The following is an 18,340-nucleotide window of genomic DNA, read 5'->3' on the forward strand; positions in this document are numbered from 1 at the left end:
CTGACCCGAATGTGCTGGATTTATTTTTTAAAGTATAAATCGGAGGTCAAGAGCATTTTTTGGAAGTTGAAAGCGAAGTTGGAAAATGAAAGTTGCTGCAAAATTCAGATTTTACGATCTGACAATGGCAAGGAGTACAATTCTCATCAGTTTGATCTATTTTGTGAAGAAGCAGGGATTGAACGTCAACTTACTGCTCCTTATACTCCAGAACAAAATGGAGTTAGTGAGAGAAGAAACAGATATATCATGGAGATGGCAAGATGTATGTTGCACGAAAAGAATTTGCCAAAGATGTTTTGGGCAGAGGCAGCAAATACAGCTGTGTTCCTACAAAATCGACTTCCCTCAAAAGCTGTGAAAGATCAAACTCCTTTTGAAGCATGGTATGGATACAAGCCTCCGCTGCATTTTCTTAAAGTGTTTGGTTGTCTTTGTTTTACCTATGTACCTCAGGTCAAACGGGATAAACTAGATAAGAAGGCTGCCCCGGGCATTTTTATTGGCTACAGTAATGTTTCAAAAGCGTACAAAATCTTTCAACCTGAAGGTGAGAAGATAATTATCAGCAGAGATGTCCACTTTATGGAGAATGAAGAATGGGATTGGGATGACTCAAGGAATTCCATCCAGAAAACAAGCTCGTGGTTAAATGAAAGGGACGATGATCCACCAGTTCGGGGAACTCGATTGCTCTCTGATATATATGAGAGATGCAATGTTGCGATTCGTGAACCTGCTAACCCTAAAGATGCTCTAAAAGACCCCAAGTGGAGAAATGCAATGGAGGAGGAGTTGTTTATGATCGAAAAAAATGATACATGGCAACTTGTTGACAAACCTCAAAGCAGAAAAGTAATTGGGGTAAAGTGGGTGTTCCGAACCAAGCTAAATGCTGATGGTTCAATCAACAAGCATAAAGCAAGGTTTGTAGTTAAGGGTTATGTGCAGATTTTTGGTGTAGATTATTCTGACACTTTTGCTCCTGTTGCTAGGCTTGACACAATCAGATTGCTTATAACTGTTTCTGCACAACGTGGCTGGAAAGTGCATCAAATGGATGTCAAATCAACATTTCTTAATAGCATTCTTGAAGAAGAAATTTATGTTGAGCAACCTGAAGGATTTGTTATAGATGGAAAGGAAGATAAAGTCTATCGACTACATAAAGCTCTTTATGGCTTAAAACAGGCACCAAGAGCTTGGTATAGTCGAATAGATGATTATTTGCTCGGTCTCGATTTTGAAAAGAGTCTTTCAGAATTCACATTGTATGTTAAACATAATGGCAGTGAGATTCTTGTTGTTTCTCTTTATGTGGATGACCTTTTGATTACAGGGAGCAGTGAAAAGCTAATTGAGGAGTTCAAGTAAGATATGATGCAAGCTTTTGAAATGTCTGATCTTGGTCTTATGACATATTTCCTTGGAATGGAGATTACACAAGGAAAAGATGAGTTTTTCGTTTGCCAGAAAAAGTACGCAAAGGAAATTCTCAAGAAATTCAAAATGGACAATTGCAAAGAGATTAGTACTCCCATGAACCAAAAAGAGAAACTAAGTAAAGATGATAGAGCCGAAAAGGTGGATGAGACATACTTCAGAAGTTTCATTGGGTGTTTAATGTATCTTACAGCAACAAGACCTGATATATTGTATGCTGTAAGTGTTTTATCAAGATTCATGCATTGTCCTAGTGAAGTACATTTGCAGGCAGCCAAAAGAGTTGTGCGATACATCTAAGGAACCATCACCTATGGAGTCAAGTTTCAGAAGAGTCAACCTGTGAAGCTTTGTGGGTATTCCGATAGTGATTGGGGCGGTTCCGAGGATGATGCAAAGAGTACTTCAGGGTACTGTTTTAGTCTTGGTTCTGGAATTTTCTCATGGAGTTGTAAGAAACAAGATATTGTAGCTCAATCTACTGCAGAAGCTGAGTTTGTGGCAGCTGCAGCAGCAATAAATCAAGCATTGTGGCTAAAGAAAATTCTGGTTGATTTGCATATGGAACCGACTGGAAGCATCAAAGTGTTCGTGGACAATGAAGCAGCAATAGCTATATCTCACAATCCTGTGTTTCATGGAAGAACTAAGCACTTCAAAATCAAGTTCTTTTTCTTGAGAGAAGTGCAAAAAGATGGAGATATAACTCTTGTCTACTGCAAAACGGAAGAACAATTGGCTGATATATTCACTAAGACTTTACCAGTCGGCAAGTTTCAGCTTCTCAGACAGAAAATTGGAGTTTGCAGTTTCCAAAGCAAGGAGGAGTGTTAGGAATTTGCTTTTTCAACTGCACTTTTACTTTTACTGCATTATATTAGATAAGACTTAGTCAATTAGTTGTTAGCCATTTATTCCTATTATTTAGGAGTAAGTTAGTGAGTTAGGAATATGCTAGTAGTGGGTTTACTGCTTTCTGTTTTTTATTCCAGTCTTATAAATGAAATCTAAAGACATCAATAAAAATGTTCTTCTACCAATATTCTTCTTGACTTCTCTGCTTTCTAAAACTCATACTACTAAAATTTACCAACAAGTTGTTATGCTGGTGTTTATTAATGAAATTGTTATACGAGTACATTTTACACTACATTTTAACTTAATATGACACCAGGAACTCCTGTATTAGTAATGCATGAATTATTTTTTCTCATATGGCCAACCAAACATTATATCTCTTTGACAAATTTTTTGTTGAAATTAATTATAGACATGTTTTGTATTAGAATTGGAGAGGGGACCTTGTCCATGCCAGTGCTAATACTATATATGTAACGACTTGTTCCTGTCGTTATGGAAAACCCAATGGGGAAATAATTTGGGCCAGAAAACTTTTGAGTAGTGACTTGAAAATTTGTAACCTAGGCCAGACTTGGACGAAATCTGAGTCAGGTGAGGTCTAGGGAAATCTGGTAATAGACGGGAGGGTTTGATTATGAATTTGATCACATGAGTGGATAACCAAGACGTTAAGGAGCCTATACAACTTTACGAAATCGAATTTGGGCGAGTAGAACTCCCAAAACTGATCTTGGCATGGAATGGTAGTTTTTGAACGTCCAGGTTAGAAGGTGTGTTGTGTAATGGGATCTTAGAACTCAAATTCCATGTTTGTCTCCGTGCAAGCCGCCAGATCGGGGTTAGTTCCGCCAAGGCGGGGCCGCTGTGGCGGGTTGGGTCCCGCTGTGGCGGGACAGTCGCGAGTTAAGTCAGGGAAAAACTCCAAAACCGTTATTTTCTACAAAACTTCGTTCTAGAGAGCTAGGAGGTGAACCAGAGTAGTTCTTAACAGTTTTCCATGATTTCTAGCGCTAAAGGTAAGATAATTACTCCCCCAATCTGTAATTCGATTCTTAGAACTTAGAATCTTGAGTAATTATCATTGGGGGAGAGTTTGGGCCTGAAGTTGATGGTGGAAAAATCCCTAATTGAGTATTGGGATCTTGGGTTTGGCCTAGGGTTGATAGTTTGATTATTATCTAGGTATATTAGGCCTTGTTTATTGATCCTTGCATTACTTAACTGTTTTTAGACCAAGAACAAGTGGAAAGAATCTAGAAAAGGAAGGTGTAACATACGACAATTTGAAATAGCTAAGAAGAGGCTTGGAATTTGAAAATTTTCATTTTTGGAAAGAATCTAAAAATCTGGAAAAAAATTGGCTAAGTGTGGAAATCAGTGAGTTTTTGGCCAACTTTGAGCAGTCATAACTTCCAGCTCAGGATGATTTAGGAGTATTTCCCATTATGGTTGTGAAGCTTGTGGAATGATCTTTCCAACGCCACCGAGTTTGCTCAATTCCGAATTCGTATGAGTGAGATATGCTCTTTGAAAGTTGGGCAATTGACAAGGAATCCGTCCGGAAATTTAAGGGCATTTTGGTCTTTTCACCAATCATTTCTTTTGAGGTTTTATTGTTGTGTTAGACTTATTGTGGATCATTTTGTCCCATTTTTAAAGAGAGAAAGTTAGGGTTCTTGAGAGAAGAAGAAGAGAAGAAAGAGAAGAAGAAGAGAAGAAGGAGGAGATCAATAAGTTTCCGTCAAAGATCAACGTGGATTTTCATCGGGGGTGATCCCTTTCAAGGTATGTGAGTTCTTTGTGTGGGTTGATCCTTTCCCCCACACACCAAACTCATTTTATGATTTGAGAAAAGGATTGGATATGTTGTTGAAGTTGTTAGTTGTTGTTGATGTTGTTGATTGTGTTGTTGAAGTTCTTGTTGGTTGTGGGACATGATTTGGTTGTGTTCTTGAGTTGAAATCTATTGTATATTGAGGGATTTTGTGATCCCTAATGGTTGGGATTGGAACCTTTGAAGTTAGGGTGGTTTAGAGTTGAAGAAAAGAGGGAGAAAAGTCGGGTTTTTTGGGGAAGGGGTTGGCGCATCGCGCCTGCCAGCGCGCCCCAAAGGGGACTCTGAGGTCCAGCCCTTGGGGCGGTGCGCCACTCAGAGCGCCAGCAGATGGCTTCTGACTTTCAAGGGCTGGCACTCCGCGCCTTGCAGAACGCCAAGGACGCCATGCTCCCTCTTTTTTTCCATGCTTTCTCATGCATGTTCCTAGGTGTTATACCTATGTTCCCTAGTTGTTTCCAACACCCCAAAGTGTTTCTAAGCATCCCGAACTCATCCAAATACGCGTGATCATAGACCTTGAATCCATAGTTCAATTCAAGGCAAGTTAGTATCAAGTTAAAGAGAAGTTAGAGTCAAGTCAAGCCATGTTAAGAAGTAAGTTCAAGCAAGTCCTCCAAGCTTTTCAAGAGTCTTCATTGAACGTTTTAACTTCATTTTTAGACTCAAGTATCAAGTCAAGCAAAGAGCTTAGAGTTTCAAGCTAAGTAAAGAGTCTGAAGACTCAAGTTAAGTCAAGAATGTAAGTTGAGTTCATTTTTCAAAAGCTATTAAGGAACTATGTATTCCCAAAGAAGTTTCTAAATGTTTTTACATTTGAGTAAGAAAGGAACTTTGATTCCAAAAGAGCCTTAGGGCTAGTTTTCAAGAAAAAGGAACATCGTTTCCAAGTGAGCCTTTGGGCTAGATTTTGAGTAATTATCTCATTTAAAGAAAGATGTGTTTAAAACACTTATGAGTCAAAAGCATTTTTGGGAGTTGTATCGAGCATCGATTTGGGGACGCGAGTTCATATTAAACTCAACTCTCCATAAGAACCATGTAACCAACATGGGAGTTAACGGGTCATACTTTTTAGATGAACCCGTAAAGTTAAGCTAGTGGATCCACTTAGTAAAGTTAGCTTCCTATATCAAGACCAGGTATAGGATGGTCCTCAGGCAACGTGAGGTAAAACGTTGTATCATTAGCTTCCTATATCACGGCAAGGTATAGGATGGTCCTCGGGCAACGTGAGGTAAAACGTTGTATCACCACTCATATTCATAGTGGTGGTTTGTCGGTTAGAGAAGCTCCCACAGTAGAAAGAGCATGGTTCCTCGAGGGTTCTGCTTAGTATGGATGGGGGTATGGGACTTCATTCATACATTGCACAAGTAGACCTTGAGAGGAAACATGGTATTTTCATGATATTATAAATATGATTTTTACGTCATGTTTTAAGAGTTTTACAAGCTTTCTATATTGCATGTGTCTTATTGCTTTATATATTGAGTTCTGTTATTCATGAGTTGGACAGAGCCAAGGTAAGTGTTCTCTTGTACTCTTTTCAAGCTTAAGTTGTGGTTTAGCTTTCCAGCTCGCATACTCGTACATTCAATGTGCTGATGCCAGTTGACCTGCATCTTATGACGATGCGACACAGGTAGCCCATATCAGCATCTTGCACGTCGTTGATCCAGCTGAGCACTCCAGAGTCAGTGGTGAGCTTCCTTGCTTTCCAGAAGACTCAGATATTTTGTTTCTTTTAGTTGTGTTATTAGGATGTTGCGGGGTCTATCCCAACATCCATCTCAGTATGTTAGAGGCTTCATAGACAGACAGTCAGTTAGTATTAAGTCTCTCATCTATGTTTATATGTAAATATTCTATTTTGAGACTCAAGCTGCCTTTTGGCATGTTATGCATCAGTTGGTTGTTTTATAACCTTTCATTGCATTGAGTTGTACTGTTGAGTTAAGTTTCCGCTGAGTTAAGAAAGCCAGGCCAAGGGTTCGCCTGGGGCCAGCAATGGTCTCCGGGTGCCTGTCCCGCCCAGGGTGTAGGCTCGGGGCGTGACAGAAGTCTTAAGTGTCTTAGGAGGATTCAAGCTTAGTTTCGAGGTAGGTGATTTCTTGATTTCCTGTAAGTGTGATATATGTCGGTTAATTGTTTCATTGTATGCATGCGTGTATACGAATAAGGGAATGCGAATCAAATTTAATGGAAATAAGTATATATGAACAATTACATGCCAGGAAACCAATACTTGATTGTATGACTTTGAGCGTTGTTTATTATGGGTGTGATTGTGTTGACTGGATCGGGTGTCACGTTTTGACACTTATCTTGAATCGATTGTCACGTTCCGATACATACATTCAATCGGGTGTCACGTTCCGACGTATATATTGGATCGAGTGTCACGTTCCAACACACTAACAATTTGGGTGTGGGTTCCATGAGAGGACCATATGATTATTACATTCATTTCTACTTGTCGTTGATATTGGGAACTGTATGTTACTCCTGAAATAATAATTGATCTATGTATTCTGTATATGTGTGTTTACTGTGTTGTAATTACTTGCCTCTGTTTCGCTTACTGGGGTGGCCGCGTTATCTTACCAGTACACGGTAGTTGTGTACTGATACCGCACTTGCTCATTCTTTGTTGAGTACAAGACATATTTAGGAGGCTACTGATAGAACTCAGCTAGGGGATCATTGATTGAAGACCGGATTCAAGAGTGAGCCAGTTCTTCCAAGCTACCATGGATTCTTCCTTGTTTAGTCCACTCTTTTTGGACTCAGACTGTGTAGTTAGATTTTTCTTATGTTAGTTTAGGGGTTGCACCCATTTTCCTTAGATTTGTTGGTTTACAGAGTTTTGGTACAATGACTTTTAGGTTCTAGGGGTTGAATTTCCGCAATAGTTATGATAGTTGATTTGTTAAACTTTCGGAGTTTATGGGAACTCCATATTTCAATAGTCATTAAAACCTGCTTCCGTATCTTTTAATGTTCTAGTTTTTGTTAAGTTGCTTAGTTGGGTTGCAATAATGGTTCTCTCACCGGAGGGTTAGTGTGAGTGTCAATCACGGCGGTTCGGGTCGTGACATAGTTGGTATCAGTGCCCTAGGTTCGTTGATCTCATTGTACCAAAATGAGTCTAGTAGAGTCTTGCGAAACAGTACGGAGACGTATGTACTTTTCTTCGAGAGGCTATAGGACTTTAAGAAAACTTATTCCTTTCTTTCTTCGTGCTATTACTTGAATTCAATTGATATCTAGGTGATACAAATTGATATCTTTCCTTCTTCACTTTATGGTCAGAACTAGAGCAACAAAAGTGGTAACACCAACACTAGCAAGAGAGGATGCGTCCTTCCAAATAAGCATGTTTCCCCGATTCAATGTGGGCATGTAATGACTAGTGACAAACATGAGGGTTTTATTATGTTCTTAAGGTTGAAACCTTCATTCTTCAGGGTACTGAATCTGAACATTCTAATGATTTTCTTGTTGATTGTCATGGTTTGCTCCATAAGATGGATACGGTAGAGCGATTTGGCATTGAGTTTATGATATACCAGTTAAAAGGAGACACCAAAATATGGTTGTGGTCTCATGTTGAGTGCCGACTAGTAAATGCACTACTCATGACTTGGGAAACATTTTATAGCTTTTTGTATGGAGAATTATATACCTTGAACTTTGAGGGATATGAGGAGAGATGAGTTCCTGAATATACAACAACGTAATATATTTGTTGCAGCCTTTATAAGGAAAAAATTTATGTTTTATCCAAATATGATACTCCACTTTACTTCAGTCTAGATGAGTAAATTGGTCGTTTTGTGAAGGGATTAAGGTCAGATTTGCAGATTCAAGATTATAGGTGGCTGCTTTAGAAAAATCTTTTCAGGAAATGGTTGATTTTGTGATGGAGGTAGAAGGGGGTGAAGTCAGAAGACTTTGCCAAGGTGACAACATTCAAGGAGTTTTGTAAGGGAAGGCTAGATAATGAACACCATTACTTTGGAAAATATATTTAGTATTGTTGGCTTAACATGTATGGGTTGCTTAGTAAATGATGAAATTATGTTGCGATAGTTGAGGTTCGAATTTCTACTACAATTTCCTAGATTAAGTGTATATCAAAGAGGGTCATGATACAACTACTACAATAGCAGCGTTGCTTGCTTAGTTAAGTTATTAAGTGTGTTACAATTCTAAAGAACCTAGGCATATGAGGAGGAAATTAGCGAGGTCATGAAAGATGGAGAAATGGTAATACAGGTAAGGGATCAATGTCTTCAGGCAAGGAGGTTGCCCATCAAGATGACATGGCTCAATTTTATGCCTTTTCGGGTAAGATCGAAGCTGAGATGTCTGATGCAGTGATCACATATGTTATTCTTGTTTGTGAGTGAATGGGTACTATTTTGCTTGATCTGGGTTCTACTTATTCATATGTTTCAGTTCAGTTTCCCTTGGGATTTGATGCGATTTATGATGTGCTTGGTGCCCCCATCGAAGTTTCTACCCCAGTTGGAGAGTCAGTCATAGTCACCCAAGTATATTGTGCTTGTCTTGTTCTGTTTATGGGTTTTCAAACTTGGGCTGATTTGGTTATTTTGGATATGATTGACTTCGATATAATCTTAGGCATAACTTGGTTGTCCCCCTATTATGTTGTGCTTAATTGTAATGCTAAGTCTGTGACTCTAGAGATCCCAGGTAGGGAAAAGCTGGAGTAGGAAGGGGTGTACACGCCTAAGCCATCTAAGATCATATCTTTCATGCGGGTTAGGAAAATGGTGAAGCATGGGTGTTTGGCGTATTTGGCTCATATTCGGGAGATTGATGTTGAGCCTCCCTCTATTGAGTTTATTCATGTAGTATCTTAATTCAAGGAAGTGTTTCCTACCGATTTGCCTGGTATGCCTCCGGATGGAGATATATATTTTTGTATTGACTTGGAACTTGACACTCGCCCCCATCTCCATCCCTTCTTATCACATGGCTCCGGTAGAATTGAGAGAGCTTAAAGCTCAAATCTAGGAGCTTCGTGATAAAGGTTTCATCCGTTCTAGTGCTTCCCTATGGGGTGCTCCTGTTTTATTTGTTAAGAAGAAGGATGGTAGTATGAAGACTGGTGATTTTATCTTAAGCCATAAATGAGTGGATTGATACCAGAATGACAAGCTTATGGATAAAGAAAGTCCACTTGGGTATACTTGGGTGAAGGAAATTGAAGATTTTACTAAGAAAGTCCGTATAAAATTGGGTTAGTCGTTTGAATTTGATGAGTATACTTGAGTTTGAGATGTCATGTCGATGAAAAGATTGACTTCGTAGTAATAGTCAGGGCTAACTGAGCATAATGGTAATAAAAGTTCGTCATAGATTGTGATGGGATGCAACTATATAATAAGATTGTTGGTTAAGCGAATTTTGTATAGTAATTACGACTTGCGAATATATAAGGTTGTGGTTTTCTAATATTTGGTGAGTAACGTGGTTGTATGGAAAGTTTTAAGAGATGGTGGGACACCACTCGAATAGAATTTAAAAGAGCTAGAGTCATAAAAAAAATGTGGGATGTAGTACAACCTTTAGAGAGAGGCGAGGGCAAGAATATTTTTATTTGATTGCAAAGGCTAAAGTTAGTATCAGATGTCTAAAGATTAAATTTTTATAACTTAAGCTCATGGGAATTTATGTTGTGGGATGGAGATGTGGTTAAGAACTACCATTCTTTGGGTATTATGAGTGTGTGTTGGTTGGTTCAGGTTCACTTCTAATTGTAGTGAGTATTAATTTGGAATTTTATCATGCTTATGTGAGAAATGATTCGTTCCGATGATTGTGTCAAGGCCCTTGATAACATGTTGCACATGTGTGTACGATCAACTTTGGTGGTTATTGGGAAATGCTTTTATTGTTAGTTAAGCTTACATACAACCATATTTATCACTCGAGTATTGAGATGACTTCATTGAGGCATTGCATGAGAGGGTGTGTAGGTATTCAATTGGTTGGTTTGAGGCTGGAGATGTGAAACCCTGAAGGGTTGATTTGGTGAAAGATGCTCAAGATAAGGTGAGAAGCATCCAAGCTAAGCTTCTAGCAGTCCAGAGTCGATAGAAAAAGTATGCAAACCATAAGGTAAGGGACATGACATTTCATGTTGGTGAGCAAGTCCATCTAGAAAGTGTCACCCATAAAGGGGGTAATGAGATTCGGTAAGAAGGGAAAGCTTAGTCCTCAATACATCGGGCCATTTGAGATTCTTGACTATGTTGGGCCAGTGACTTATAGGATGGCTTTACCGCGTAGCCTATCTGGAGTCCATCCAGTGTTCTATGTGTACATGTTGAAGAAGTATCATGAGGACCAAGGAGATCAAGTCTGTGGAAGTTCAATGGAAACATCGTCCAGTTGAGGAAGCTACTAGGAAACCAAGAAGGACATGCAAGACAAGTATCCCCAGCAATTCGACGATTCAGATACTACTTTACTTTTGCCTTAGTCAGTTCTCCTAGTTAATCACTCGGGGACGAGTGATGGGTAAATTGGTATCTATTGTAACGACATGTTCTTGTCGTTATGGAAAAGCCAATGAGGAAAGAATTTGGGCTATATAACTTTTAAGTAGTGACTTGGAAATTTCTATCCTAGGCAAGACTTGGATGAAATTTGAGTTAGGTGAGGTCTAGGGAAATCTAGTAATAGACGGGGGGTTTGATTATGAATTTGATCACATAAGTGTATAGCCAAGAAGTTAAGGAGCTTGTACGGCTTTACGGAATCAAATTCAGGTGAGTAGAACTCCCGAAACTGATGTTGGCATAGAAGGGTTGTTTTTAAACATTTAGGTTTGAAGGTGTGTTGAGAAATGGGAGCTTGGAACTCAAATTCCGAGCTTCTGTCTCCGTGCAAGCCGCCAGAAAGGGGTTAGTTTCGCTAGGGTAGGGACGCTGTGGCAGGTTGGGTCCCGCTGTGGCGAGACAGTCGTGAGTTAAGTCGAAAAACCCCAAAATTATTATTTTCTGTAAAACTTCGTTCTTGAGAGCTAAGAGGCGAACCAGAGTAGTTCTTGACAGTTTTCCACGATTTCTAGCTCTAAAGGTAAGATAATTACTCCCCTAATCCGTAATTCAATTCTTAGAACTTAGAAACTTGAGTAATTATCATTGGGGGAGGGTTTTGGCCTGAAGTTGATGGTGGAAAAATCCCTAATTGAGTATTGGGATCTTGGGTTTGGCCTAGGATTGATAGTTTGATTATTATCCGAGTAAATTACATCTTGTTTATTGATTCTTGCATTACTTAACTGCTGTTAGACCAAGAACAAGCGGAAATAATCCGTAAAGGGAAGGCTCAAGTGTCTTAGGAGGATTCAAACTTGGTTTCGAGGTAGGTGATGGCTTGATTTTCTATTTGTGTGACATATGCCGGTTAATTGCTTCATTGTATGCATGTGTGTATGTGAATAAGGGAATGTGAATCAAATCTAATGCAAATGAGTATATATGAACAATTACATGCCATGAAACCAATACTTGATTGTATGACTATGATCGTTATATCTAGTACCCAATAAGCTACTTTTATATTAAGAAGGTATTAGGTTAAGTTTCTAAGTGGTTCAAACTAGTTCATAAGCATATTTTTTTAAGCTTATCATATAGTTGACAAATACTAAAAGTACTTATAATCCGAAATCAACCATGTTTGGCTCGCGCTGATCCAAAAAATAGAAGGAGCTTTTATTTTTATTTATCAATATCCATCTACTCAGGCTTTCACCCAAACAACAGTTCTGAACGAAATTAGAAATTACACATCCACTTTTTTTATTAACCACACCACATAATATTATTTCAAGTACACATATTTATGTATCACTTGATGTGGTAACTCTCAATATCTTTAGTGATATTGAGACACAATTCCATGAAAGTGTGTGGATATGGCACATTTGCATTTTTCTTTTCATATTCCAAAATCCAAGTAACTAAGTTGTTTTCACCCTTTGTCTCAACATGAATAGTGAGGTAAAATGATTTGTAATACTCTAACATATCTCTTTCAATCATCTTTTTTTTAACCAACTTCTTTTCTTCATCTATTTCTTCAATAACTTCCTTTGCCACCATCTCTTTCCCATCTGCAAACAAATATATATAGTAAAAAATTCATACAACTAATTTCGTTTATAAATGATTGGGCGAGTTGGATTGAATTTGGACCAATTAAAAACGGTCTGAATCAATAGAAGTGTTAGATCCAATTCATGAATTGATTAGTTTGAGCTATATAATGTGTTATTTATTAGTTTGAGCTATATAATGTGTTATTTATTAGTTTGAGTTAGATATAAATTTTTTTTTAAGAGCTATATAATGCGACGAAAATCTATATAAGTGGATCCAACAATAAATATTGAAACCAAATATAATACGGATTTACCATGGGTGAATTTCCATAACCTAACAGAGTCAATAGTGCCCAATTCACCTTCATGAATATCCACTTTTTGTATCTTATCAGGGCATATATATGTTGCACATATGGTGTGGTTTGTACATAATTATTTCATGGAACACATCTCCATCACACTTGATGTTTATCTCAGAAACCAATTTACCTTCAAGACTCATTCTTCTTTAAGTTTATAATAACAATTGTGTGGTTCATCATTACATGATGAGTAGCTCTGCCTTTATATAGTTACACAGTGTCAATATGTGTTAGACTGTAGACTGTAGACTGTAAATTTGGTTTTTTTATTTTTTTTGCCTATACATAATTAGGTGTGTGCATGTAACTAACTACACACAATTATTACATAAAAAGACTCTTGGTTATAGGTAGTACCCAATAATCTACTTTTATATTAAGAAGGTATTAAGTTAAATTTCTAAGTGGTTCAGACTTGTTCATAAGCATATTTTTAAAGCTTATCATATAGTTGGCAAACACTTATAATTCTCAAGTGCTTATAATCCGAAATCAACCATAAGTTGGTCATTTTAAATTTATGGTTTTACAGCTTATAAGCACTTTTAATTTGACCAATCACTTCACAATTTAACCTTTTCTATTTTTTTTGTACTCCCTAAAATGTTCTTCCTAGAACATAACTTTGAATTATCCCTTTATTTTATTTCCTTCATTTGTTCTTTTTATGTGTAAATACTTTTAAATTATTATTTTTTAAATAGATTTAACGACATTAATTCAGTCATTATTTTAGAAAAAAAAGCTTATCAACATTATTTTACCAAACACATTATTTGTTTATTATCAATTTTAGCACCCTACGCGTAACCACTTGTTTATAAAGAAATGATGCCTACCCCCACCCCCCTGTTGGAAGTGTTACTTTATTTATGAACTATTTATTTCACGTCTGTTGGTCTTTTGTTTAGTTGAATTATTCAACTCCTAGTTATTAGGAAGTAGACGTGTTTTCAGTTTAGATAGCAGAGTTTGTTAGGAGTCCTAGTAGTAGTGGGTTTAGTGCTTAGACAGAAAATCTCTGTAAAAGTCTATATAATAGACTTTTCTTGTTGCTATTGATATAAGAGAGTTACGCAGTTTCTTGTTTTCTTCTGTTGAGTTTTTCTGGCAGCTATATTCATTGTTCTACTTGGCATATCTTATCACCCCCACCCCAACCAAACTCTATATCTCTTTTGCAAATTTTATGTCGAGATTAATTATAGACATGTTCTTTTAGAATTGGAGAGGGGACCTTGTGCATGCCAAAAAATTGGCAGATTAAATTAGGACTATTATTGTTGAGAAGATGAACTAACTGACATTTTTCTTAACCAACCACTAACCAAATTAGTTTTATTCCTCTTTTCATTTTTGCACAACTAATTACCTATATAATAACGTGTTCAAACTGAAGTATAAGTCATATGAATTAAAGTATTTTTTACCTTCAGCAATGACTTTTCACCACAATCCATCTTTTTTCTTGTTATTACTCATCACTTTTTGTCATTAGCAAGCAACTATGTAATTCAAGCAGAAGCACGACATCTTCTTTAAATAACTCTGCCCGAGCTTCCTAAGCCTAAATTGCCACATCTTCCTGAAAGGCATAATACATAAATATGCCCTTTAACTTGGCTTCAAATCACATTTATATCCTTCAACTTTGGGTGTGCACAAGTAGACATTTAAACTTGTATAAAGTTGAACAAATAGACACACATATCCTACATGTCATTTTTTGTCCTACGTGTATTGTTCCACGTAGGACTCATGTGTCTACTTGTTCAAGTTTATACAAGTTTAAGTGTCTACTTATGCATACCCAAAGTTGAAGGGCATAAATGTGAAATGAGGCCAAGTTAAGGGGCACATTTATGTATTATGCCTTCCTGAAATCCCAACTTTGCCTAAGCCTGAATTCCCTGAAATTCAAAAACCCGAGCTGCCAACTCTACCAAAGCCCGAACTTCCAGAAATCACAAAGCCTAAACTTCCAACATTGCCAAAACTTGAGATTCCTTCCATTCCTAATTATAAGCCTGAATTGCCAACTTTGCCAAAACCATAAATCCCACAAGTGCCTAAAAAGCCTTGAGTGCGTGGCATATGAAATTTATCTTTCCCTTATTGAAGTAACACAGTTAAAATGTAACATTTCATTATGTAGTGTGATCATGTATGTTTGCCTAATATAATGTTCTTGTGTTTTGGAAGGATTATTTATGTGATTTATTATGTTATTTGAAAACTTCAAATCTTTGAGCTAGGTGGTTTTTACATTAGCTAATTTTGTAGTTCCCTATCACTACTAAAATTGGCTATGGACAAATTCTGCAGCTAAATAATAAAATTTATCGTTGATCCTATTTAACAAAATTTTGTAGTTCCCTATAACTATTAACGTTCGATACTAATGTGTGTTCTCCGCACCCGCTTGTCTAGGGTCATATCATCGGTAACCTGAAGTTGCGTCAATTCTTTGTCCTATCACCTCTTCTTAGTACTACTTTGGTCAACCTCTACCTCTCCTTGTACCCTCAATAACCAACCTCTCGCACCTCCTCACGGGTGCGTCTAATCAGTGGCGGAGCTACATGTAGTTAAGGGGTGTTGTCCGACACACCTTCATCGGAAAATTACATTGTGTAGCTAGAATAAATTTTTTTTATGTATATATATTACATATTGACACTCCTTGACTTCTATACGATTTTATTTCTTTATATTTTGACACCTCCAAGCGAAATTCTAACTCCACCGCTGCGTCTAATCATCTCAATCTCGCTTTCCTCATCTTGTCCACCACAGATTGATCCTAGCAAGGCCACACATCCACCTCAACATCCTCATCTCTGCTATAGGCATCTTATGGACATGGGAATTCTTGAGTGGCCAACCTTCAGTCCCATAAAGCAATGTCGTTCGAATCACCAAAAAAAATATCCTTATTTGACCGGATTAAAAAGAGACTTTATAGAACTTACCTTTGAGTTTCAACGGTACCTTCTTATCACACAAGACTTCAGAGGCAAGTCTCCATGTCACGACCCAATTTCTCAGGTCATGATGGCGCCTGCTATATGACCCACCAATAGGCAAGCCGACCCATATCCCGAAACTCGAAGTAATGGGATGTTAGGGTAGAAAACCAATCAATCAACCTAAAATAGTAATAAATATAACAAGAACATGCAATGAACGGGCGGAAGCGACTAGACATATATGCACAAAATGAATTCCTCCCAAAACCTGGAAGTCACAAGTACAGAGCTGCTAACAAAAGTACAAGTCCTAAAAGTGGACTACAGAAACAAGCTGTCTAAAAAGGCAAAAGACAAGCAAAAGTAAGTACAGAAGGAGACGAGCAAATCCAGGACGTTGTGTGCTCACCCTTGCCTCCGATCACGACCGCAGCTGGCTTGAATCAACGTCGGTAGCTAGTACTCGGACCTGCACCACGAAAATAGATGCAGAGTGTAGTATGAGTACCAAAACAATAGGTACCCAGTAGGCATCAGGCCGACTGAGCAAGATAAGCAAAAGTGAACTGAAATGCGAATAAAGGGTCACAATCAAGGGCAAAAGAGTAGTAAATATGGGTATATACACGAGCATACAGGAAACAAAGACAAGGAATCTAACTAACTTCGTCGGGCTCCCATAAACCCGACGGGTACGCTCGTGCACAATAAAAGAAACCACCTGCACGGACCCCCATAAGCCCGACAGATGCACTGGCAGTTGAAGTAAAATAATGGAGCTAGAAGGTCTATCACAATATTACCAATTTTCGAACTTTAACTGAACCATTCTCAATTATATTCCAAGATCTCATTACGTCCCGGACTTTAATCGGAACATCTCCAACCTCCAAAACCTCAACCTACAGATGAGAGTAATCAAGACTAAACTGAAGCTTCAGTAAGGAATTGGGAATGCACCACGTGCAAGCTGGACCATGGACTCGAACCGAGTACTATAGCTAATGAGTCAACCTATATGGGCTGGACTACGAACTCGAACCGGGTGCTGTAGCCAAAGGTCGGGCACGGGTGGGTTGGACCACGGACTCTAACCGGGTACTGTAGCCAAAATCAGATCACAGGTAAGCTGGACCGCGGACTCGAACCGGGTACTATAGCTAAGCCTGGACATAAGTAAGTTGGACCACGGAGTCTAACCGGGTATCTGTAGCCGATAGAAAAGCAGGGCATTATGGATACAAGGTCATAATCTGAGTTACCGCCTAGCTAAGGCTCAGACTATCAGACTCAAGTCTGCTATATCAATCTACAAGGAGCTAACCGTCCGAAATGACGTCGGAAAAAGTTCTACTACCCAACGACATCTGAAACCTCGCAAGTCTATGGCAACACTAGTCTACGCCTAGACTAAGGCCAAACATACTTCAAATCAATATTATCATATACACCACAAGGTATGGATGTTCAATAATATCAAGAGTCATGCTTTCATAATCCAACAATTTCCCGAAATAAGGTCTAAGGCAGGAATTATAGAAATTTAGCATGCTCGACACCCGAACCCCTCCATACTCAAGCAAATCAATAAAAAATTGCCTAAACATGCTCAATCTCATGAGGGGAAAGCCATAACCTACCTGAAAGTCGATCACGTGTGCTCCAACTCACGGTACCTGAGCTTTTCCCCTCCGAACGGTCTCCAAATGCTTCCCCACTATCAAAAGGTTAATCACCTCGTCATTACGAATATGTTGACACTAAAATTATATTTTTCGGAGACGGACCCAAAATTGGGTCTAAAACGGGATTGTGGGACCTACAATTAGAATCCCGAAAACGAATCCGTGAAAATGTCCCAAATACCTTACTAAACTAATACCCCAAAATTTAGCACAAAAANAATTGGGTCTAAAACGGGATTGTGGGACCCACAATTAGAATCCCAAAAACGAATCCGTGAAAATGTCCCAAATACCTTACTAAACTAATACCCCAAAATTTAGCACAAAAAGATGCCTAAAACATAGTAAATCAGCCCCACCAATTAAAATCATAAATAAGTCTTGACTTACGACTTGGCAGCCCCTTGATCACCAAATTTTGGAAAAACGAGACCCTTTCAACCCAAACAGATTATACCACGATGATCCTTGCGAAAAACTCTACAAGTTAGCCTCAAGAATGACTCAAAACGGACTTAAGATGATCAAGATCTAACCTTTCAAAGTTCAACAAAAATTCATTCCGAAAATCACTCTAGCAGTAGCTAAATTCGATTATTTACCTCAAACGAAGCCTCCCCTCGCGTTTCTGAGCTCACCTCTAGATTCCCCACAAAATTCTCTTGAAATTAGCCTTTTGAATCACCTAATTTGAGCTTAAAATGGAGGAGATACCTATGTTTGAAGATGAGGAAAAAAAAATGGACGAAAATCGTCCTTAAATCTGGAAATTTCCAGACTTCAACACGCTGCCACGTGGCGTCGCGTGGCTCTGCCACGTCACCACCGCGTAAGAATTCAACAACTCTTCAAACTTAAATTTCGATGTTTCGGACTCGTTCGGAGTCGGAAAAACACAAACCATATATGGAATCTAATTGGAAATGATATTTCGGACTCAACATTAAAGTCAGAATTTCCATTGGAGATCACTTCGATGAAAAGTGGGTCCCACACCCAGTATTGTTTTGAGCCAGATTCCACAACGGGCATCTAAA

At 38.3% G+C, this 18,340-nt stretch overlaps 1 protein-coding gene and 1 pseudogene across 1 annotated transcript in view; both read right to left on the bottom strand.

Annotated features, from left to right (window-relative positions):
- Positions 1–18,340, bottom strand: part of LOC125857196 (MLP-like protein 34) — a 384,557-nt gene that overhangs the window by 169,189 nt on the left and 197,028 nt on the right. The gene's annotated exons all lie outside the window — the stretch shown is intronic.
- Positions 12,027–12,789, bottom strand: LOC125857249 (kirola-like; annotated as a pseudogene).

Source organism: Solanum stenotomum, chromosome 2, assembly GCF_019186545.1.
Source record: "Solanum stenotomum isolate F172 chromosome 2, ASM1918654v1, whole genome shotgun sequence".
Classification (NCBI taxonomy): Eukaryota; Viridiplantae; Streptophyta; class Magnoliopsida; order Solanales; family Solanaceae; genus Solanum; species Solanum stenotomum.